Source organism: Lissotriton vulgaris, chromosome 11 (genome assembly GCF_964263255.1).
Source record: "Lissotriton vulgaris chromosome 11, aLisVul1.2, whole genome shotgun sequence".
In the NCBI taxonomy this organism is placed as follows: Eukaryota; Metazoa; Chordata; class Amphibia; order Caudata; family Salamandridae; genus Lissotriton; species Lissotriton vulgaris.
In genome coordinates this window covers 1,027,601,277-1,027,626,528 of record NC_141699.1, presented here as the reverse complement: position 1 = coordinate 1,027,626,528, position 25,252 = coordinate 1,027,601,277, and the positions used below count along the sequence as shown (strand labels likewise).

Sequence of the window (25,252 nt, the reverse complement as noted above, 5' to 3'; positions counted from 1 at the left end):
TTCTCTGGCTTTTTTTTTTAGGTACGCATACTAACTCAAACTGCAGCATTTGTGCAGTTTTACAGAGTTGTGTTTAATTGTAAATTAAAAAAGTCTTATGTGATATGCAATGAAAAATAAATATAACCGTAAAGCACAACATTTTACTGTAATCGATAGTTGTCCAATTTACGTTTAATATATTGAGCACAAATTCATTTTTACGTGTATGACATTTTACACTTTAGAATCTTCTAGAATTTGTGTGGAGGAAAATCAGAGGGTGGCCCAATGGACCCGCAAAAATGATTAGCCCCCGATTTAGGATTGTTCTCACATCTTGAAATAAGTGACTAATTGTTCTATATTTTTGTCTCTCCACCTAGCTGTTTTTTTAAAGATTTTTTTTATTTACAATTTTAGTTTCCAGAGTACAAACAAACATGTTACATTAATAAAGACATATCTTAAATTCCCAACCTCGTAGTATTGTAACCCTCCTCTAGGTCTGACATTAAATATAGCAAGTATGTACCACATTCATGACATTGTCTATGTCGCTAGACATTGTAATCAATAAGTGACCATCTCATCTCAAGGTGGTATTGGGTAGACACAGCCTATTCACTAGAACCCATCAGTGCAAAGGTCCAGGCTTCTTCTTCGGTCAGTCCCAAGTCGCTTGCCCATTCTTTCCTAAGTTTATAGAATGTATGGTGTAAAAAATTAGGGACCTGTACAGCATCAATATTCAAAGACGCTGGCCCAGAGGGGACATAATGGGCTTGGCCTTTAGTGGGCTAAATTGTGGAGTGTGTGTGTCAAATATGACCTGAGTGGCAATTAATAAAGTACATGTTCATAATATTGGAGGCTAGGTTTGATACACCTGGATAGTCACAAGATTTGAATATTCTCAGTTGGTTGACCTGAAGTAGACAGGTGCCGACCCAGAAATGGAGTCTCCACTGTAAGTTTCTTTTCCCATTTAACTTGTTCAGGTCTCAGTGACAGACCAGATAGCTTAGGGGAGATCTCCGGATAAGCGTCTCTCATATAGGTAATGTAGCCGGGGATTTAGTATGCCCGGTCTTCAGCGGGCCATACATCCAGTCGTTGATCACAAGCAGATGGCCTCTTAGTAATATGAGGCAGCACAGTCCACCATCATTTGGTGCATTCGGCAATATCTCTGCAAGGTGTTTGCCTGCCATATTAATGTCTCACTTGTCGAGTTGGGAAGGTAAGAATAGAACTGGGCTCTCAGAATGGATGATTATGAACTATATAGATAATTCTATGAAGGAGAATCCTTTTAGTCAGGGCAGTTTACCCAAAAACGGAAAGTGGAAGGGTCAGCCACTAAAGTGTATCTTCCTGTATGCGGTCGAGTTCTGATTGTATATTTCATACACTGTCCTTTTATTTTGGCGCAATTTATATCCAGACAGTTAAACGTTTTTCAGTAGTTATAATGCCATCCCTTCCTGATGTCAGGGAGACAACTCTGTTTGTGTTCCAGTTTATTCTGAGGCCCAAAAGCCCACCAAACTCATCCAGAGCCTGTATAATCTTTGGGCAGGAGCTCTCCAGATTACTAACATATATTAGGAAGTCATCCGTGTATAGGGATGATTTATTCGTTGTCTTGTTTGTCCAGCGGAAACCAGAGATCTGGTTATTCTGTCACAGGCATTGGGTCAATGGTTCAATGGCCATGGCAAAAGGCAGGGCCGACAAGAAGCACTTCTGGTCTGTTCCTGTTGGAACAGAAAAGTCACTCACTTGGTGATGGTCGTGTATCCCAGCCTTGAGTGCCCACAACATCAAAGATGTATGGATCCCTTGTGCTAATTTCTTTTGTCATGGATGAACACGAATCATGCATGTGGGCCGTGACATAGACCAGTCTCGCGGATTGCTCTATTTTTGGAGCAAGAGGGGAGCCCAAAGCTCTACCCTCATTGTGGTGAAAGGCTACTGCCTTTGCCAGGAGGTGTAACAAAAAACACTGGTCCATAGTAACAATAACTCAGATGCAAAGAACCAGATGGTGAATGAAATGTATTCAAAGTAGTTTATGAAAAACAATTTCAAGACACATAGCATCACAGTGAATATTGGGGCAAAATAAATGTGATTGGTGCCCTCTCCTAATGGTGATATACTCTAGTGATAAATCATGATCAATAAGTGTATCAACAAAGACATGAACAGCAAGTTCTCGACAATCATATAGCATCCATGTTTTTACAGTTGACAGTGTTTCAATCCAAATAACAATGGTGGGATCATCATCAGGACTCGGGGGGATACAACGAGACGAGAGAGAGATTATGGAAGGTATTGCAGTTGTTCTAGGAAGGGTTCCCCGGTGACAACCTCAGGAACAGGGTGGGCCTGAATATCCTGAGATGCAAACATACTAGATACCCATAGGGCGCTCCAATCAGCCCGCAATGAGAAGCACACTTGTGGTGTGAGTCTCAAATTTGAGTGCCAGATTCTTTCACTGAGCTCGAATCAGACAGAAAAGGAGTTGCGCTGGTAGAGCTGACTGACAGCATTGAGTCCTCTCAGAACAATGAGTTCTCAAACTCATTGCCCCGAAAGAACTCCATGCTCCCATTCAGTGCTACCAGTAAATCTCCTTTTTGGCTGCATGTAATCCTTTTGGGAGGATCCAAGGAAACCTACCTGAATCAAAAGATCAGTGAGGACACCTGGCCATTGTCCCCGCAGGACCACAAGAGGAAATCCACGATACCCGACCGCTGCCTCTTCAGGGCCATGTGTGCTGTGCTTTTCAGAGACAGCCACTGCAGCTTCAGTGCCCACAAGAGGGCGCCCTCGGAGACTCTGGTTATTCAGGTGCTAAGACTGAATAATGGTTTGGAAGGCCCTGGGGTAACTTGCCTGCCTTATTACTCCTCAGCGCTGGAACAGTATTGATATTAATTGGAGTCGTAGTGGACTCCTAAGGCTTGGATTACTAGTGAGGTGAAAATAAATGCCATCTATACAAATAGTAAGAGGGGAGTGGGACTCAGTTACTGCATATAAAAACATTAGAGCCCTGACCTTAGGGGATTGTGTGTATTGTTTGTGAGTTTTTAAATTTTACTTTGTGTAGAAATATATATACTCCTTTTTTCATAAAAGCAATTATTTGGCTAGACAGTCATTTATGCTGCTGTTATCCAGTATTAGGGGTGTCTTTCATAGATTCACATGCCTGAATCATTCCCCGTCGTCGAGACGGGAGCCTCCGGTACATAGAAAAGTAATGTCCTATAGACATACATAGAGAAAAATAGGCCTAAGGGCCTCACCTTAGTAGCCTATCCTTGTCCTTATCTAAAAAGGACCAAACTCTTAGAGCCAGCCAATCAGCTATCACCTCCCTCTAGAACCTTCCTGACAGGAGCCTCAGTATCTCAGATTTTCTACCGCACGTTGTGCTAAGGAGTCTCCAGCCTGAGTTCTCCTCAGGATCTCTTCAAACCAACTTGTTCACTTTTAAAAGTGAGTTCTTTCTTCAAAATCTCGAACAGGATTACTTCTAGCCACTTATCACTGCAGTAAGTGATTTATTTCTTCAAAATTCTGGCATGTCTGAATCCCAGAAGAAAGCCCTTTTCAGGGCCTGCTCTTCATGTGGGAAGAAAAGGCTACATGCTGAAGACAAGCATGACCTATGCTTATATTGTCTTTATCCTGACCACATACCTAAAGACTGTAAGATATATAGGTCTTTCCCTAACAAGACCTTGAGGGACAGAGAAGGTTGCCTGCTCATCTGGCTGGACAGGCTTAAAGAGAGGGAAAACGTGGAATCCTCAGAGGGAAGCTTTTCAATGACCTCAGAAGTCTCCCTGAAGAGGCCAAGGGTGGCGCCCCTGGCCCCTCAGACACTCCTCCTATGAAGGCACAAAAGAAGTCTTCAGAGGCAAGATCGTCAAAATCTTCAGTGTCTGTAAAGGATTCTCAGGCTTTTAAGAAGCCTACGCAGTCGTCCAGCAAACTTGCGACATCCTCCTTGGCGCAAAAAAGAGTTGTGGCGCCAGTTTACGTCTCCACAGCGACGACGACAGCGTCGTCGGTTTTCTCCTCGACGACGACCACTCCTTCATCGTCGTCAGCAGGTAAACCTATTCCATCTGTAATACTACTGAAACTGTTGTCGACGTCCAAGACCTTGTCGACGATGAAGATTGCCCCGTCGACGACGACATCGTCGATGAAGAGCCCCCCGTCGACGGGCGTGTTGACGACGAAGACGACGAAGACGTCGACGACCAAATCACCGTCGACGAGGAATGAATCGTAGACGAGCGCATCGTCGACGAAGGCATCGTCGACGAAGAAAATATCGTCTACGGAGGCACCGTCGACGAAGGTCATGCCGTCGACGAGGGTACCGTCGACGGGGGAATCGTCGTCGGCATTGGTCATTACTGAGCCGTGGAAGAAATCCAAGCTGATAGAAACGTCTTCTCTGACCCTGCCACCGTCGACAACACCAGAGACGACGGCAGGGGCTCCTGCAAAAGGTTCTGTGTCTGGCAAAGTGACCAAGAAGCAGATTACACCAGAAACAACGTCACCAAGTAAGGTGCAAAGTCATTTACCTACGGACATTCTCCAGAGTGAGGAATCTGAAGAAGAACTCCTGGATCAGGCTACTTCCCTTTCTGACCTTCACATGAATTGTCAGAGCACGGACGAAGAACTGGATGAGATGAGCTAGCAGGAACACTCTTTCCAAGCTCATGTTCGCACAGAGGTCACCCCGATGGTATGCCTTCACGTTTCAATTGTAAATGACCTTAAATACCTTATCCAGGACTACAAACAACGTTTCCCGGAAACACCGGCAACTGAGACAGGGGGCCCGACGCCTGCTACAAATACACCAGCGGCAGCCCCAAAACAGACACGACCAACTTCTCAGGTCCGCCATGAGAAAGTGCCACCTCAGGTGATAGAATCATCAGATGAGGAGGCTGAAGAAATGGAAGAGGGGGAAGTCCATGAAAACAAGACGGATCACGAAGAGGAGGAAGAGTATGTGGCATCTTCCCCAGCTTCACCCCAACCGCGCCAGGCAGATTCACCGCCAGTGGACATTGGCGGTTTCCATAGAATAGTGGAAAGAGCAGCTAAGCGATTTCATATGGTGATGGAATCAACTGAGACCGAGTGCTTCTTACATGACTTCAAGGAGCAAACAAAGAAGACAACGAAGTCTATCCCAATAATAGACTTTCTCTGAGACCAGGGAAAGAAACTAATGGTGACGCCGGCCTCTGTACCTGCGGTTGTCCCACGCCTGGATAAAAAATACAAGGCTCCAACCACAGCACCAGTTTGCCTTAATGGGCACCCGAAACCAGATTCTGTCGTAACCCAGGCGGCCCAAAAGAATTCTCGCAACCCTTCCTCTCCTCTGTCAGCCCCACCGGACAAGGAAGGCAGGAAGTTGGACACAATCGGTAAAAGGTTTACAACGACATCGGCCATGACCATCAAGGTGGCCAACTCCATAGCCCTGTTGGGGCGTTATAACCGCCAGCTTTGGGAAGATATAGTCCCATATATAGCGGAACTGCCAGACACAGTTCAGGAGGAGGTCAAGGCACTGCTTACCGAGGGTCAAACCTCGGCAGCTGAGATCATTGATTGTGCCATAGATGTAGCCATGACGGGCTTTCGACAACTAGCTGGGGCAGCAGTCCTGCGCCGTCAGGGATGGCTTAAGGCAACATCATTTAGACAAGAGGTGCAGACGAAGGTGCTGGACATGCCCTTCGACGGCCAACACCTTTTCGGGGACAAGATTGACGAGGCGCGCCAAGCTATCAAGAAAGACACTGATACTGCTAGAGCACTTGGTACTTTGCAGGCAAGGAACCAGTCCTTTCGAGGCAACAAATCCAGGGGCCAGTCCTCCTACAGGGGATCCTATCAAAATAGGTCCTCGTATTCCTACCAGAATAAATCCCAGTACCAACAGAAGCAGCAACAAAGTCGTCAAACTTCAGGGGCAAAAACCAGAAGAGGAGCACTGGCGGACGCCAGTGACCAATTACTCCAGCCAGTCCAGCAACTATATCCCTCATTAAAGATTGGAGGAAAATTGGCCCATTTCCTAGACAATTGGCATCTCATCACCACAGATCGGTGGGTACTCCAATTAATAAGATTCGGCCATTCCCTGGAATTCACCACCATCCCACCTGCAACCCCTCCCCACAGGCTTCCGCACAAACATCTACGCCTGCTGCTCCAGGAAATATCTGCGATGTTGAAGAAAGGAGCGATCAAGCGAGTTCATTCGTCTCAAAGAGGGAAAGGATTCTATTCCCGCTTCTTTCTTATACGCAAGAAGGAGAAAAAGTGGAGGCCCATACTAGACCTCAGGGCACTCAACTCTTTTCTGAAGAGTCAGTCGTTCAGGATGGTGACGATCCAAGAAATACTAGGCATACTGGAAAAAGGAGATTTTATGACATCTTTGGATCTCCAGGATGCCTACTACCACATCCCGATACTCAAGGGGCACAGAAAATTCCTGAGATTCGAGGTGGCAGGACAGCACTACCAATTCAAAGTCCTACCGTTTGGCCTCAAATCCGCTCCGCGGATTTTCACCAAGTGCCTTTCACCTGTGGCAGCTTTCCTGCGTCAAATGGGTCACCAAGTCTTCCCCTACCTCGACGACTGGCTGGTAAAGGCACCTTCAGCTGCAGGCGTGACCGAATCCTCCAACGCCTGCACCAATCTCTTTCAGCAGCTAGGATTGACTCTCAATCACGAAAAATCCTGCATGACCCCAACAAGAAACATCACCTTCCTCGGGGCGACCTTGAACACGGAATGCGCAAGGGCATTTCCTTCAAAGGACAGGAAAAACAAAATAATATCTCTGGCCACGGCTGTGGCATCAAAGAAGTCCCTAAGAGTTCGAACCTACAAATCACTCCTAGGAATGATGTCTTCTTGTATACTCCTCATCCCTCACTGCAGACTCAGCATGCGCCCATTGCAAGAAGCCCTCACGAACCAATGGACACAGAGTACAGGTTCTTTCGAAGACATTGTGAAGATAACACCGCAAATATCCAAGAGCCTGGAATGGTGGAGAAATCACAAGAATTTGTCTATAGGACTGCCATTCCTACTTCCAGCAGCACCTCTGGTGATTACCACGGATGCATCCCTGGAAGGCTGGGGAGCTGTCCTCCAGGACCTCCAAATAAGCGGCAAATGGAGAAATCAGGAGAAGCAACTCCATATCAATCTTCTGGAACTAAGGGCTGTGTATCTGGCACTACAAGCCTTTTTACCACGCATCCAGAACTCCCAGGTGCTCGTCAGAACGGACAACACCACGACGATGCACTATCTCAACAAACAGGGAGGAACTCGTTTGCTCACTCTATCACGCGAATCGCAAAAGATCTGGAACTGGCTTGTACTCCATGGGATCACGCTCAGGGCGGACTATGTCCCGGGCAAGGACAACACCATTGCAGACGCCCTAAGCAGACAGAAATCCCTCTCCCACGAATGGGAGCTCGACAAGAGTACGCTGGATCACATATTCTCAGAATGGGGGGTCCCAGGAATCGACCTGTTTGCCACCAAGGAGAACGCCAAATGCCCAAACTACGCAAGCTGGCGTCCCCAACCAAGGTCACTCGGAAATGCTTTTTCCATCGGTTGGTTCAGTGTATTTGCGATCGCTTTTCCACCATTTCCGATGATTCCCAGGGTTCTCAGGAAGACGAAGGCGGAGCCTTGTACCCTGATCCTAATTGCCCCGTTCTGGCCGAGGCAGCACTGGTTCTCGGATCTTCATCGACTCTCCATCAGGACACCGATTCGTCTGAAGCAGCACCCGAACCTGCTGACAATGTCCAACGGGCAGGTGCAACACCCGAACCTGCAATCGCTCAGGTTATCGGCCTGGCTCCTGAGCACAGAGAGTTCTGTCATCTAAACATCCCGCAGGAATGCAGGGATGTGCTGGCAAAAGCAAGAGCGGACAGTACCAACAAAAGTACTCTCTAAAATGGAAACGATTCTGCATATGGTGTTTAGAGAAAGGCCTGAGACCACTCCATATCACACCCGAACAGATATTGCCATATCTACTGCACTTGGCACAGTCAGGATTGGCGCATGCATCCATAAAGGTGCATTTGGCGGCCATTTCACGATTCACCAGGACCTACAAGGGACCGTCCCTTTGGTCCAATAGACTTATCAAACAGTTCCTAAAGGGACTATATAGATCCTTCCCAAGACCTAGAAGGGTCCCACCGGCATGGCACCTCAATTTAGTCCTCAACCAACTCATGAAGCACCCTTTTGAGCCCATTCATCGAGCATCCATCAAGTACATCTCATGGAAGACGGCTCTGCTGCTCGCTCTAACATCAGCCAGGAGAGTCAGCGAGCTACAGGCTCTATCCATTCAGGAACCCTTCATGCAGTTCAAACAGGACAGGGTGGTGCTGAGGACAAATCCCAAGTTCATACCGAAAGTGCCTTCAGACTTTCACCTTAATGAACCGATGGTTCTACGTTCCTTCTTTGCAAACCATACCACCGCAGCAGAAAGGACGCTACACTCCTTGGACCTCAAAAGGTGTCTAAAGTTTTACATAGGCAAAACAAAGAGCTTCAGAAAGTCATCACAGCTATTTGTGTCCTACAGTAGGCCAAGGATGGGTATGCCTCTAACGAAACAGAGCATCTCAAGGTGGATCTCCTCAGCGATAGCATTCTGCCATGACAGGGCTGGACAGCCTTTGAGTGCTAATGTTAAAGCGCATTCCACCAGAGCGATGTCCACATCAGCAGCGCTGTTCGCTGGAGTTCCGATTTTGGACATTTGTAGAGCGGCGACGTGGAAGTCCCCGCACACCTTCTCCAGACACTACTGCCTGGATGCTGAACTTATGAAGGATGCAGCAGTGGGCCAGGCGGTGCTTCGCCATCTATTCCAGTGAGGTGAGCCTTCCAACATCCCGCCATCCTGGTATGCACATCTCTTGCTATTATGATATATTGATATATGCTAATGTTTCAAAGTCGCATGGTAATATGTGTATTATCTAAAATGACTATATAGCATGATTACATCAGAAATGTGCATAATGTATTGCTGACTACTCTGATTCAGGCATGTGAATCTATGAAAGACACCCCTAATACTGGATAAGAAACGCGTTACTTACCTGTAACAGCAGTTATCCAGTATTGGTGTCTTTCATAGATTCACATGCAACCCTCCCGCCTCCCTTGGAAGGACTCACGTTTCTCTCTAACTGTATTACGCCTACCTAGCTTGGTGCGTACGAAAATCTGAGAGACTGAGGCTCCTGTCAGGAAGGTTCTAGAGCAGGGTTACTCATAGTACGGCCCGCGGGCCAGTGGCGGCCCGGCAAGCCTTCCCTGGCGGCCCGCGGACCTTGCACACATCATTACCAGTGTTTGAATTTTTTTTAAAAAAAAGAGTGTCTGCAAACTAAGTTACAGCAGCGAGACTCGGAGACTCTGCTGCTCTGTGGGGGCTGGCCGGGGGATTCCTGCCATAGTTAGTGTGGAGCTGCAGGGGCGCTAAGAGGTCAACAACACAGCCTCATTAACATGCTAATGGTCTTTTAAAGACCTGTTAATGTGCTTGTGCGGCTATGTGTGTGTGCTCCGAAGCTGTATCAGCCCGGGCTGACACAGAGGCAGGGTAAGATGGCTGAGGAGACAAAGGGAAGGGAAGGGAAAGGGAGACCGGGAGAGGGAGTAAAAGAAAGAAGGAGGGAAAGGGAGGGAGGAAGGGAAAAGGAGGGTGAGGATGGGAAAGGGAGAGAAAGGGATCTGAATTTTATTGCAGCATCGTCAAAATTGTGAATCGATTATTATTTGCAATTTATATGCTCTTTAAAAAACATTCACAGCCTTGGGTGGCTACCCCCAGAAGTCTGTGACTTGAGGGAAGTGGTGACAGCTAGCCAAAGGTATGCAAATCGTGAGTCACACACAATTAAACAGTGTAAAAGCCTGCACGCAAATCATTTAACCTGCAAGTTGCCATTTTAGATGCCAGATTCAAGCACATTTTTATAAATGATTCACAAATCGATTGTGATTCACAAGTTTTGTGTGGTGAAAATAAATCCACAGGCAGAGGGAGACACATTCATGAGTTTCTGACCCCAAGGCATAGGTGGGTGGAAAACACAAGGCTGCTGGCAGCAGTTTGGCTGTTGATGAGGTTAGGTGCAGGGCTGGTTGCAGCCCAGGCCCTATACCCAACCCCACTGTGTGCAACCTGTGGCCGTGTGCAGAAGGGGTTGGCCAACTGCAAGGTTTGAACTCTGCGCCCACTAGATATCTAGCTAGGTAGACAGCAGACAGACAGATTTTTTTTTGTAGAGCCGCAATTACCCCACTTCTACCTGTGGTCCACCTGCTCTATTAAAATATTTCCACTTTATTAGCATGATGTTTCAGTCAAAAGCGATTTCATCAATGTGGCAGGAGCGCTTTTTGAGAAAATACATATCTGTTAAATCCAGTGGCGTAATGAACCTTGAGGGAGGGAAAGGGAGACCAGGTGAGGGAGTGAGAGAGGGAAAGGGTAGGAGGAAAAGGGAGGGAGGAAGGGAAAAGGAGGGGAAGGGAGGGAAAGGGAGTGACGTTGAGGAAGGGCGGGAAAGGGAGACAGAGGGAGGGAGCGAGGGAGGGAAAGGGAGACAGAGGGAGGGAGTGAAGGAGGGAAAGGGAGACAGAGTGAGGGAGGGAAAGGAAGTGACAGAGTGAGGGAGTAAGGGAGGGAAAGGGAGATAAAGCGAAGGAGGGAAAGGGAGACAGAGCGAGGGAGGGAAAGGGAGACAGTGTGAGGGAGTGAGAGAGGGAAATGGATACAGGGAAAGGGAGGGAGGGTAAGGGATGGAGGGAAAGGGAGTAACAGAGTGAGGGAGTGAGGGAGGGAAAGGGAGACAGAGTGAGGGAGTGAGAGGGAAAGGGAGACATAATGAGGGAGTGAGGGAGGGAAAGGAAGGGAGGGAAAGGGAGTGACAGAGTGAGGGAGTGAGAGGGAAAGTGAGGGAGGGAAAGGGAGTGACAGAGTGAGGGAGTGAGAGAGGGAAAGGGAGACAGAGGGAGGGGGACAGAGTAAGGGAGAGGGAGGGAGAGGGAGGGAGGGAGACAGAGAGAGAAAGAGAGCGAGAGAGATATATGTATGCCAGGTCTGGTGGCTCAGTGGACGAATGTGTCCGCTGCAGGGATCAGTGATCAACCTCATGGTCAGTTTTTTTTTTAATTGCTCTAGCCCCGCCCCCTCCCCCACTGACCCCGCCCCCACTGGTCCGGCCCTCGAACACAAACCACAGTGTAAATTTGGCCCCCGAGAGAAAGTTTGTGAGTACCCATGTTCTAGAGGGAGGTGATAGCTGATTGGCTGGCTCTAAGAGTTTGGTCCTTTTTACATAAGGACAAGGATAGGCTACTAAGGTGAGGCCCTTAGGCCTATTTTTCTCTATGTCTACAGGACATTACTTTTTTATGTACCAGAGGCTCCCGTCTCGACAACGGGGAATGATTAAGGCATGTGAATCTATGAAAGACACCAATACTGGATAACTGCTGTTACAGGTAAGTAACGCGTTTCTTAACCATATTTTGAGGCGTGAGACCATGTTCACCCCCAGCATCTCCCTCCCCCAGCCTCCTGAGAACCCTTGGACTGCTTGACCCGTGCTACCATAGAGAGTAAATTGCTGAAGGGATGCTTGGTCTAGTTGCTCAGGATCCATAGTAGGTCGGGCCCCGGGAAATTGGGAATATAAAAGCTCAACCCCCACAGTTGTGCCCAGTATCTCCCACTTGCCCCATGTCCCTCTGAATGGGGATCTGACAGTGACTTTGCATAATTCAATGGGTGTAATAGGGTTCTTATTATTCTAGTAGAAGCCTCAGTGGTCTGCTGAATTTCCAGATTTTAAGATTACTACAATAAATAAATCTTCAAAACTACCTGGTATGCTGCCCTTCTCTCTCACGTTCGTTTGTAAGTCAGGAAGTGGCTAGGTCATGGCTAGGTCATGGACGCTGAGAAGCCTTTAAAGAATTCAATAGGGGGTCAAATGGACCCAGCCATTGGCTAATTGTAAAATATTGTCAGCTATTTCATCGTAGCTAACTTTTTATGTTACAGATATTCAGCTGTTAGACATTCATTGACAACTATAAAAACAACCGTTAAACTGCAACACAAAATGAGAATTTGTATAGATCATTAAGCTGCTTTTCCTTTTTATGGGATAGCTATTAGTATAACTGGGTTAATATGACCTGGAATGATGGATATTGAATATCTATTAATATGCATATTTAATGTTACCCCCACTTTTTTTAGGTCTCACTGGTGTTAGCAGCGCGAATCGCTGCGTCCAGCAAAAGACCATATGTTGTGCACTTGCCGGGAATGTTGGACAGGGGAAGGGTACACCCTTTCCCTCGGCGATTTCACCTCGTGTGCGCGCACGCCCAGCCCTGCGCCGTGCACATCTCCTGTCCTATATTCCCAGCCTCTCGCAATCGCGCACGCACACACACAGCCATACTCACGCATGCACACACAAACACACACGCGGGCGCGCCCACACACACACACACACGCGCATGCACACACACACATGCCGCTCCTGCACGGGCCCCAGCGGGGCCTCCCTCTCACCTGCTTCCAATAGCCGCGCCTCACCGGGTAGCTGCTGATGGGGACAATCATTCCTGGAGCGCCGGGTCCTCGGCTCCCGATGGGTGGGCGGCCAGGGGCGGCACGGCCATGGGCTCCTGAGCAGGGACAGGCTGACAACTTCCAGCCTGCTAACTTTCTGCGGCTCAGGCGGGGCCTGCGGTGGGGTGCGGGAGCGGCGGCTGCGGTGCACGGGCTGTGCAGGACGACGGCGGCGCAGGATTCGGAGCCCGAGCAGTATTAGGTATCACATACAGTCCCGTAGCCCCTGCCCTTCGGCCGCCTCCAGGGCTCCGCCCTCCTAGCGCGCCATTGGCTAAGCGCCCCTCCACGCTGGCTCGTCCCCAGAGCTCCCTGCTAGTCCCGCCCCTTACCGAAAGGAGTGTTTGGAAGTTTCTACTTAGCAGACCATTCTAGGCCCCAAACCCCTATGCTAATGACTTGTTTCTTTAACTCGACCATAGCCTTCTCCATACTGCACACTTTGTTCATTCTTTTGATGGGTTTCTGCCCCAAGTACTGCGGCGTTACTTTAAAACGCTTGTGAGTTCTGCGTCACAGAAACAAAGCATACGATATCCAGGCGTGACTTGGGCATAGCTGCTAAATGAAGCTTGGTACTTACATGAAAACGTGCCTCCCTCAATGTTCAATCCGAATCGATCCCCTCGAACAGACACATATACATGTACTAAAGTTTCAGAAATGTGCCGGTTCAAATGGGTAAAAAAAAAAGCAGAAAACAATATAGCCCCGACTACCCGGATGTCGGCTCGCCCTGCTAAGGGGAGCCAACGGTCAGCGTTGAAGCTTTCGCATAGGGTACTGTTTCAAGGAGAGGCGCCAAAAGCTGTTTGGAAGGCCCGGCCTTTGTCCGGGGCCTACTCTGTTTCTCAGAGGAAGGCCTGCGTCGTGCTCGGCGCCGCAGCCTTTTACTGTATATGGAGACGTGGATACTCCCGGTGGGCTGGGTCCGCCCTGCTGCAGGAATGCTGCCCGATTCCGCCCCTTTGACTGGTTTATAAGGACACGTAGTTATTATAAACATAGCCGGTGCAGTTTTTAATCTGCCTTCTCGTCCCCAACGCCTGGTCTTATAAGGATTGCCACAATATGGTTCAAAGAGCGAACCCAGCAGAGGCGCAGCTGTCAGCAGTGTAGGAGGTGCAGTGGCACCGGGGGCGGGATATGTGATCCTCTACGCATCAAATGCCTTTTTTCGTACTGTCAAACCAGGGAGTTGTGCCATTTTCCTTAATCACATTAGGTCCCACGTCACATTTATTGTCACTGGAGCTCATCGCACCATCTTTGCTCTGGTCACTCGCAGGAGGCAGAGGTGTGTCTGACCAATGACCCTTCTATTCACCAGGACACCAAAGACTTGAAAAACATAACATTTTGACAACCTTTTACTATTGCTTACGTTGTGCTGCTCTGGTTTGCTTTTCGGAGGTCCAAGACTTCATTCCTGTCATGAGTTAAAACAATGTGTGTTTAGGGTGGTAAAGGGGTAAGCCACTGGGGCAGGGATACAAGTAAAACAAGCATTGGAAATGCAATAGGTCTCGCAGCATTAGAGTTAGTGCTTTTAGAATTGTTTATGGGTTTTTTGTTGTAAATCTTTTGCATTTTTATTTTTTGTAGCCAATGCTAAAGAATTACAAATCAAAAAAGCCATAAACAATTGTAAAAGCTTTAACTAAAAATCCTCTGAGACCTATTGCACTGTGTGAGGGTGAGGTGTTGAGGGTGAGTGAGGGTGAGGGTGAGTGAGGAGTTGAGGGTGAGTGAGGTGTTGAGGGTGAGTGAGGGGTTGAGGGTGAGTGAGAGTGAGAGTGAGTGAGGGTGAGGGTGAGTGAGGGTGAGGGTGAGTGAGGGTGATTGTGAGTTAGGGTGAGGGGTTGAGGGTGGGTGAGGGTGAGGGTGAGGGGTTGAGGGTGAGTGAGGATGAGTGAGGGTGAGTGAGGGGTTGAGGGTGAGTGAGGGTGAGTGAGTGTGAGTGAGTGTGAGTGAGTGTGAGTGAGGGTGAGTGAGAGTGAGTGAGGGTGAGGTGTTGAGGGTGAGGGGTTGAGGGTGAGGTGTTGAGGGTGAGGTGTTGAGGGTGAGGTGTTGAGGGTGAGTTGTTGAGGGTGAGGGGTTGAGGGTGATTGATTGTGAGTGAGTGAGGGTGAGGTGTTGAGGGTGAGTGAGTGAGGGTGAGGTGTTGAGAGTGAGTGAGGGTGAGGTGTTGAGGGTGAGGAGTTGAGGGTGAGGGGGTGAGGTGTTGAGGGTGAGGGGTTGAGGGTGAGGGCGAGTGAGGGTGAGGGGGTGAGGGGTTGAGGGGGTGAGGGTGAGGTGTTGAGGGTGAGTGAGTGAGGGTGAGGCTGAGGTGTAGAGTGTGAGTGAGAGTAAGAGTGAGGGTGATTGAGGGTTTCAGTGTTAGTGAGGGTGAGGTATTGAGGGTGAGTGAGGGGAAGGGTGATTGAGGGATTGAGAGTTAGTGAGGGTGAGGTGTTGATTGTTAGTGATGGTGAGGTGTTGAGGGTGAGTGAGGGTGAGGGTGAGTGAGGGGGAGGGGGAGGCGTTGAGGATGAGTGAGGTGTTTAGGGTGAAGTGTTGAGGGTGAGGGAGGGTGAGTGAGGGTGAATGGTTGAGGGTGAGTGATTGAGGGTGAGGGGTTGAGGCTGATGTTTTGTGGGTGAGTGAGGGTGAGATGTTGATGGTGAGTGAAGGTGAGGTGTTGGGTGAGGCGTTGAGGGTGAGTGAAGTTGAGGGTGGTTGAGTGAGGATGAGTGAGAGTGAGGGTGAGTGAGGAGTTGAGGGTGAGGTGTTGAGGGTGAGTGAGTGAGGGTGAGGTGTTGAGGGTGAGTGAGGGTGAGTGAGTGTGTGGTGTTGAGGGTGAGTGAGGATGAGTGAGAGTGAGGGTGAGGGGACAGCGGGTTATATATCCTCCTGGTGGTAAGACCAAGGCTGAAAACAGCGTCCAGTAGATTTGTAACTAGAAAGAGTTATTCAACTTGAATTGACAAAACTACACGTCCCAGAATGCAAAGCTGCCATGAAATCGATGTATCCGCTGGTCACAACAAGAGCATTGCAGACAGACTTCAAAAGGTGGACGGATCCGTGCGTAACCCATCACTTAGACAGCAAGCCCCAGCACTCCGCGGGCATCAACTTCCTCACTCACCCTAAATCCGCCATTTCCCGCTCCCACGGTTGGAATAGGCGCGTGCGCAGAGCGCGCCCTCACCGAAGGCCACGTAAATAGATGACGGGCTAGCGTACGAGCGCGCGCACCCTCTGCCCGTGGCATCCGTGGCGGCCATCTTGGAGGTAGACGATTCTTGCTTAGCTGTCCATCGATAAAGTTGACATTTGTCAAGAAAAAAAAAATCTGTGGGCGGAGAGGGAGGAAGCAGCAGTGGAGCCGTGTTTCCCATTGAACTGTTTTTAAGTTGAGAGTGCTAAGTCAGAGAACTGCATTAGAAAATGTCCAATTCTGACTCTAAAAATCTGGATTTTACTTTGATATACCGCTGTTTAGATTTGTTACATCGATCTTTATTGCGAGGATGGCGCTATTTTTTGCGCATCAGTTTATAACTGAATTCTTTGTTTATTGTTCATTTCTCTGTTGGGTTAAAATGTGTGGTGACATCAGTCTGGCAGTGTTAAGTGCCCTCATCTGTTGGTAGATGTGTGATATAGAAAGCGCTGGGACCAGCTTTTAGTGTTTTGCTGCTGAGGGATTATTGCGCATCGCCGGATGTATCTTTATTGCTAACGTCCTGGGGAGTTCAGAACACATTGTTCGAAAAGTTGTTATTTTTCATTATTCAACATTGGAAATGTTGCTGTGGTAATTGAATGGAGACTCTTATTAACAAGGCTAGCGGCAGGCAGGCAGGGGAGGAGAGGAGGAGGGGGGAGGAGAGTAGGGGAGGCACGGCCTAGCGGCCGTGCAATCAAGTAGTGAGGGGGCGGAGTTGGGGGAGGCTGTGAGAGAGAGTAGGCAAGGCAGGCGGCTGGGGGCATGTGGCACGCGCATTTAAGCTCAATGCGCATGCGCATTGAGCTTAAATTTCTCGTGCACTGCAAGGAATCGCCACGATTCCTTGCAGTGTGGATAAAGAGCGGATAAGTGCCAATACTCTCGTCTTGCTCGATGCGCATGCGCATCGACAGGCGAGACCTAAAAATCAATTGTTCGTCTGCTCATACGCAGATTGCTGAAATAGCAAAGACTCATGCGCAAAACCACCAGACTGTGACGTCAAAGCCACAAGTCGCTTGGCCAAGTCAACCACAAGTAAAGTCGGAAATGTCTTTTGCACTTTGCACCATATATGCAATTTATAAGAATAAGTGGGCATGAAAGGGACAGCCCTCTCGTTACCAATCACAATGATGTGTCCATTAGAGTGTAGGCGAGCCCACAAATTAACAGCCAATAATCTGACTCGGCTCTTAGAGCCCGTGCACGAGCCTAGCCTTGAAAATGTTTACTATATAAATCACATAACAAACCACGTTAATATGATACCCTCTCTTTCAAAATTCAAAAAATCTTTTTTTTTTAACATGTGGAAGCTTTGACATTAAAACTGCTCATGATGGCAGTGCAGTGAAAAGTACTTATTGAAAGTTAATGTAAATCCAGTACATGGTCCTGATAATTTATAATAGAGCCACATTATAGTCTGATACATAAAACATAATAGGTTTTGTACTGGTAATCTGAACTCGTATATTTGATAGGTCCTTCCTACACAATAAAGAGGAAAAGGGAGTTTTGGTGAAGTAAAAAATTGCCTAATATTACACAATTTAAGCGGGGATTCCGCAATTTATCAAGATCTAGGTTTGACTTTGTAAGGCTGGGTATATATCTGCCTTTCCTTATGTGGGTAGTTGGTCTTACCTCTTTGCACACTTTCTGTAGTTTTTATATAGCTCGAACTTGACTTCACGGTATTGAAGAACTTCACGTGAGGGCCATTTACATTGTACAAGGTCACATGCATTCGTTATAGGCAAGGGCAACTTACGTGATGTGCAGAGACTCACGGGATGTCAGTGCTTTCTGACCACCGTAGCGTTAGTAAACCAATGATGCCACACTGCCTCCTCAAAGGAGAGGGGATTGGATTTGCAAAGTGGAACCCGTCCATGAGGGACTGCTTCCACTTCCGGTATGTGGGCTCAGCCCTAGGTGGAGGGAGGCGCTACATTCTCGCTCGGTGCCATTCACAGTTTGCCACTTTGTTTTAATTACGTCAGAGGCTGCAATTAAAACGAAATAAAAGGCAGGCGTTGTGCTGTCTCATGCAAGCCATAACCCTAGCCTTCGCAACTGCTCGCATGGAGAAATAAGCTGAATGCCATCCTAATGATGTGTGTGCGGCAAAAGGTTTGCAACCTGTAGATGCACGAGGGCTTTTCGTTCCCCTTCAACCGCAAAAGGAGCAGCTCGGCACATCGCAGTACAAACATATGTGTTTAACCTGGCTCTTTCGTACACGTCAAACCCTAAGTGTTATTCTTGCAAGTGGTGTGGGTGCAAAGTTTTTTTTAATCCTATCAGATGTTTATAAAATACTGTAATTCAACCTCAAAATTGGTTCTTTGGAGACACTTTTAGGTCGCAGACTGTTAACCGTAGACAAATACCCGGCCCCAACCCCATCAGACTTCAAATGAATGCGCGCCCCTGCCACAGCAATGCCGAGTGCTTGTTTCTTTAGTGCAGAGCACTCCATTAGTGTTTGTGAGCCATCTCAATTGAGTATATCCACCCATAACTCCATGTTACTCTCTGTTGTTGCCTGATAGCTTCTTCCTGCTGCTCTATTTTGCACTTGCCTATGTTCCTTTTGCTAATGCTGTTCCCCACGCTGCCTTCATGTCCCGTCACCAGCCCTCCCGCTGTTGCTTTCGTGTCCCACCCTTGTTGTTTCAATGTTCTACCCCCATCCTCCCCTGTGGTGCTTCGTTGTTTGCCCCTCCCTCTGGGATGTTGCGTCACAGTATCTAGTGTTGCTTCTGATACCATCGGGGCCCCCGCCCCTCCCTTCTGCCCACTTCAGGAAAAAAACATTTTTGGGTCCTTTTCTTTTCTTTTAGGTTACCGATCCAATTCCGATGGCAACTAAAAGAAACAAGCATTTGCAATGCAATAGGTCTCGCATTCACATGATTTTGAGCTAATGGCATTGTAAATGACAATGCCTTCTATTTATGTTTTGGGTTTTTAACCCCTTCGATGCTGATGACGAGCTCAGCTCGTCATCACCCACGGGTGTCGTGTGCTGATGACGAGCTGAGCTCGTCATGGTGCCAATAATATGGCATTTTCCAGCACAGGGGGGGAAAACGCCTAGCATCCAAGTGGTTAAAACATAAATAGAAGGCATTGTTATTTACAATTCTAATAGCTTAAAAACACAATAAACCTCACCATCTATACCAACAGAAAGTGCGCTTTAGATATATCAGGTGGAAGAGCAAACACTCCGAATGGCACAGATGAAAGCACCTTAGAATGGACCTGCTGTAGATCTATACGTTTTAACCTGCTGGTGACATGTTCATATCCTATTGAGAAAGCTAAGTGCACAAGCCAACTCTGGGGCAGCCAATCAAAAGCAGCCACACATGTCGACTTCGCTCTTCTCAAGAAACTAGGAGATGCTTGGACTTTGCTTCCTGATGTGGGTACAAGATATGTGTACGGTGTAGGTAAAGGCTCCGAAGCCTTGTTTATGGGCCATGTTTCAGCAAAGACAGTGACTGCCGTTTCTTGGAGAAACCCCTGCCTTGGAATGCATTCTAGGGTGCATGCACATTCTTGATTGGTCTACCAGTTTCTATAGCTTGCCTTATTGTTAGTAGTATCCATTCTGTCTTGTTCGTAGCCCACACAACAACCACCGACACGCAGGCCAACACTAGAACCTAACATTACTACCAACACGCCCACCTCACTCCCTCACCACAACAATACAGGTCTAACCAAGAATGCATGCTACCAAACAGCAACCCCTGTTTGACAGGCTTTCTCAATTCACTTCCTACTATGCTTAAAAACGTATTTAATCCATACACCCATTTAATTCTGTCCTCTTTGGTTTTGCTCTGTGACAGGAACACCACAATGGATCCCAAAGCCCAGACCACACTCAATCGTTATCCAATTAGAATTAACCCTAAAGTCCAATGACTACCCCATGTCCCACCAAAGACACACCACACCACTAAACAATCATCTCACATTCCCATGCAAATCAGTTTAGGAAGTTAAGCAAGATTCTCTACTTACACCTGACTGTGTTGCCAACTTCTGGTTTCAAATCTACAAACATGCGTGTCAATAACGTTTGGAAATCACGCTACACTTCCAATCATAAGACTACGCCGATCATTGAGAACTTATCTAAGGATGTCACTGTGAAATACACATGACACTTGATCTTACCCTGAACACAACCTCATGCAGACCAACAGATCGCTAAAACATAAAGTGGGCATGGGAGAGAGAGAGGTATAAGAAAAGCGTCCTACCTCATCCACCCTCACTTTCTATGCATATCATCATTCCTAAGGCATCTACACCCGGACTAGGATTTTATTTATTACTGTATATGAGATGATTTTAGTAAAAATAAAGGTAGGGTCCAAAGATAACACCTTTTCCCCTTTTCCCCACTTGAGATTCATGGACTGCCTCACAAACGTCTGTCAGTGAATGGATACCTGTTCCCTGCTGGTAAACTATTTCAAAACCAAAACTATCAACTCAATGACAAAAAGGAACACACAAATGTGCCAATTCTGTTTTGGTTCTCCCCCAACACTTTCACCCTTGCACACTCAGCTAGAAACCAGGGTATACATTTCAAGAGGCCTGACCTTTGAAACCTTATTCACCATTCTACCACCGCTTCTAGAGAACTCCTCATCTGCACAACCTATTACATATGGTCAAACTACGAGTTGGTCAGCCAGTTCAAAGCAAATTGGACTACTTCAGCAGCCTACACGCTGACCTTTCCCAAGTCCCTGCTCCTTCCTCTGGAAACAGTTATAAAGTCTGCAAAAGGAATTCTCTCTAACCTACCTTAGCATACCTCAAGATCAAGTTATGTAAATGACTCGGGGGCTTGTTCAGATCTTTTTTGTCAAAGCACGAGCACACCGACCCTCACTCACTCTTCACATCTCTCATGATGTCGTTGTCCCTCCGTAGCCCGTGCTTCACCCCCATTGTTTACATCATACCGATAGAGATCTTCTCCGATGTTAATTTGCTTTGAGCCTTTAAAGCCTGGCATGGGATTGGCTAGATGCAACTCTGCAGGTTGTTAATTGGCTCAAGGGTCCTGCACACTAGCACGGGGTCTATTACTCATCTCCTCCCCGCAGTGGGCGATTACGATGCACTTTTGGAAGGCGCATGCATGGGCCTGCAAGCCACGATAGACCGGCCCTTGCGCTGCAGGCAGCCGGAGCGCATGTTTAGCCGCCATGCGGCCAGTGGGCACACAGTCCAACTCCGCCCCGCAGCGCCTTCCCTGACGCCATACGCTGCCGCTCAGGAGGATCCTCCTCCCGCAGACCGGGTGAGTGGGGGATTTATTTATTTAATGCGTTTTTGTATAGTGCGGACTTTAGCCGAAGGTGTCAGAGCGCTTCACAATAGGAACAAAACTGATACATGAGCATTCTCTATTTGTGCCGATGAAGGCACAGTATCAATGTTCATTTCTTGAGCGGACCCGCCATTGCGGGTCGCTCCAACGATAGAGCGAAAGCGAAACTGAATGCTGGTTTACCTGCGGGACAGGGGCTGTGCGCGTGGCTGGACGTGCGCGTCCACAGACCACAATCTGCGCATGCCCCGGTCTGTCTCCCTTGAGAGGCATCTCAACGACAATAGGTCTCAAGAGCGAAACCTAAAAATGCTGTCTGCGTATTTTTTTTGGGTGGCTGCATCAGTATTGCGCACTTCTACAAAAGAATGTGTGGCTGTGTCAAAGGATTTTAATTTGCTTGTTGTGCTTGCAGTGCGGCCACCCTTGAGTGCCTGCGGAGGTGGCTGGCGGCTTGGTGATCGTGAGGCGGATCGGGCTCGGGAGTCCGGCAGGAGAGAGTGCCCCGGCCTGCGCAGGAGTCTGGGGGCCCCCCGGGTGCTACGTCCAGAAGGTGAGGCCTGGTTCTGGGGCCCTAGGTGTGTGACTGAGCCCCCGCTCTGGTCAGCTGTCGGGCGGAGAGCGGCTGTGCCAGTCAAGGATCCGTGTGAGCTCTTTTTCGCCCCCCCTCGGGCTGCTCTTTGCGCCGGAGGTTCGGCGGCTGCATCAGGCCACGTGGGGGGGCCGCGGAAATCCTGTGGGTGCAGCCGGGCACCCCTTTTCTCAATCTTGGGGCCCTATGCTGATGGTGGTGACCGGCCCCAGGACTCGGCCAGGGTCTGCTTTGATCGGGCATAGGCTGAGGGGAGACGAGTGTGCTGGCCATCGTCCCCCCCCCCTCTCCTTCTCTGGACTGCTGGTTCTGCCCCGGGGATTGGCGGCTATATCTGGCCACGTGGGGGGTGCAGGGGGTGCCCGGTGCGTGCGGGCTGGTCCCCCTTGCATTCCGGGGCCCTGGACTGGTAGCGGAGGGTGGGCGCAGTGGGGGCCCTGGCCCATTGGAGCCCCTGGGCTGGAGTGGCGGTGGGCCTGGCCGGTTGCATGGCCTCTGCTGGCGATTCGTGGTGGTCCGGTGCCTGCAGAGGAGCCAGTAGGGGTGGCACAGCCCCTGGGACAAGACACTGGACGGCTGCTGTGGGGGCCCGTACGTGCCTGTAGGTTGGTGGACCTAATTTGGCGTGGTCTCCCCGCTCAGACGCTCAGACGGTGGTGGTGGGGCCGGAGATCGGTGGCTTTTTCGGGTCATGAACCCCCCTGGGGAGGCGTGTGTGGAGACTGGTCAGCGCCGCATTATCAACCCTTGGTGTGGGAGCTCTGGTGGGACTTTGCTGCTTCTGTGTGCTGTGGTGTGTGCGGACAAGTCAGCGGGGAATCCGCGGATTGACCGGGGGCCCTCCGGTGGTGGACTGCGGGCTGTGGCTCCGGGGTGCCTTCCCTGCTTCTGTTGAGCCTCCGCTCCTCTTCCTGGGATTGGGCTGAGAGACGGAGTGGCCTGCGGCGGGTCGGACCTGTGGTGGTCCCGGTATGTTAGCTAAGCCTAGCCATACTTGGGCTTGCCTGGGGGCCAGAACCGCCCATCATGACGAGCGACAAGGGTGGCAGCGGTTCCGCGAAACACGACCCCATTGATAAATTCACTGGCCCCGGAGCAACGGGCAGTGCAGCCGGGGGTTCCCAGGGGGTTGTGCCCGACAACGCCGCCCTGATGGCGGCTATCACCCAATCCCGGAACATGCTGGATGCAAAAATTGGTGCGGTGGGAGCGGACGTTGTGCTATTGTGTCAGGATCTACAGAATGCAGTGTCCCGCATTACGGAGGCCGAGACTCGCATCTGAGGCGTGGAGGATGATGTCTTGGTCCTCAAGCATAAGGTGGCTAGCATGGAGGGCATCCAGAAGGGGCTGGCGCTCCGAGTCTAGGATACTGAGGGACGGGCATGGTGGAACAACTTGCGCTTTGTTGGATTTCCGGAAGGGTGCGAGAATGGTAATATGGAGCACTTCCTCACACAATGGCTAGAAATTTGGCCTCCACCCGATGCGCTGTCTCTATGCTTTGTCGTGGAGCGGGCCCACAGGGCGCCCACTCAGAAACCGCCCGTGGGGGCTCGCCCGCGACCAGTGATTGCGAGGTTGTTGAATTATCTGGACCGTGACTCTGTGCTGAAGCAGGCCCGCCTCAAAGAACCCTTGCTCTATGACAACCATTGCATCCTAGTGTTCCCAGACTACACCAGGCTTGTGCAGCAGCAACGCCAATCATTCATGGCGGTGAAGGCCAAGCTGAGGGAACTTAAGCTCCCGTATGCCTTGCTGTTCCCGGCTCGCCTGCGCGTCGTCTTTCAATCCCGCACTCATTTCTATGACACCCCGGAGGAGGTCTTCAAGTGGACTGATGAGACTGTGCGGGTGCGGGAACATACGCCGCCTGGACTGCATTCCGACTCATCCCTGAGTGAAGGGCCACTGAAGAATCCCCGTGGACAGCGCCGGAGGGGGCACAGGTGATTGCGGTCCCGGAGGCGCTCTGTGTCCTGTGGAGCCTCCTCCCGGGGAGTTCTGGCTTCCCAACGCCAAACTGTGGATCCTTAATGCTTGTGTATTGCATGGCGCCGTGATGCTTCTCCAATTGGACTGTGTCATTGATTTAGCTGTTTTATGTTGTGTGTGCTCTTAGAAGGGCTGAATCCCCACCTGCCTAGTGGGTGTGGGTGTGAGCCTGGAGGGTATGGGCTGTGAGTTGGGGATCCATTGGTGGGTGCGACCTGTGCCCCCCGTTGGGGGTATGGGGTCGGCCCCACCCCAACAGGTACTTCAGTGTTTTTGAGGTATAGGGTGGGGGGTTTGTTGGGGGGACGGGGTTTGGTTGGGGGTTTGGGTTGCACTTTCACACTGAGCACATCAATATGTTCGGACCAGGGCTCGAAAATTCCACTCGACCCCTAGCATAGTCGAGCTAAATTTAACAAGGTCGAGCTGGTTTTAGGTCCTACTCGCCCTTTCTGGCGAGTAGGAAAACAAACCAACTTTTGTCCTCTGTCTGTGAAAACTGAACAAATGTGACAAGATAACAAGATTTAAAGGCATTTTTATTGCTCACAAAGTTAATGAGCAATAAAGATGCCTTTATATCTTATCTTGTCACATTTGCTCCGCTTTCAGAGACAGAGGTCAAGTAGGTTGCAGTTAGGTCGAGGACATTTTTTAAGGTACTAGTCCTGCAGGACTAGTACCATTTTTTGGATTTTTTGAGCCCTGCGCACGCACTGCTGGGTCCTCCAGGCCATGATACGCCATGCTTGATGCCTGATGGCTAGTTTGGCTGTACGTGTTGGGGTGCCCGGGGGCACTTTCATGTAGTAAGCTGGAATGTGCGTGGGATGTTAGATAAAATCAAGCCTGGGGCTGTCCTGCGTCAGGCCAAGAGAGGCGGAGCTGATGTCCTCCACCTACAGGTGACCCATTTGATGGGTACCAAGGTCCTCTGCTTGCAGTACTATGGCTTCCAACAGGTCTTTCATGCAGTGTTTGTGCAAGGTTCTAGAGGGGTGGCGATCCTCATCGACCGCAGGGTCCCGTATGTGCATGTGCAGCAGTGGCTGGATCCACAGGGGCGATATGTATTTCTTCGGGGCAAGATTGGGGAAGACTCCATCGTGCTGGAATGTGTGTATGCCCCTCCCTCATTGCAGTGGTCCTTCGTTGAATGGCTGCTCTCTCTTTTGGCTGATATGCCAGACATGGCCTCAGTAGTGTTTGCCGATTGGAACAATGTTCTCGATATGGGTCGCTATAGGTGTAGGGCAGGAGGGGGCCCGGGTGGCGCACAGCCCA

The 25,252-nt window shown here is 49.4% G+C and overlaps 1 protein-coding gene across 1 annotated transcript in view; it reads left to right on the top strand.

Moving 5' to 3' along the window:
- Positions 1-25,252, top strand: part of LOC147683962 (guanine nucleotide exchange factor DBS-like) — a 1,615,891-nt gene that overhangs the window by 1,552,055 nt on the left and 38,584 nt on the right. The window lies entirely within an intron of this gene.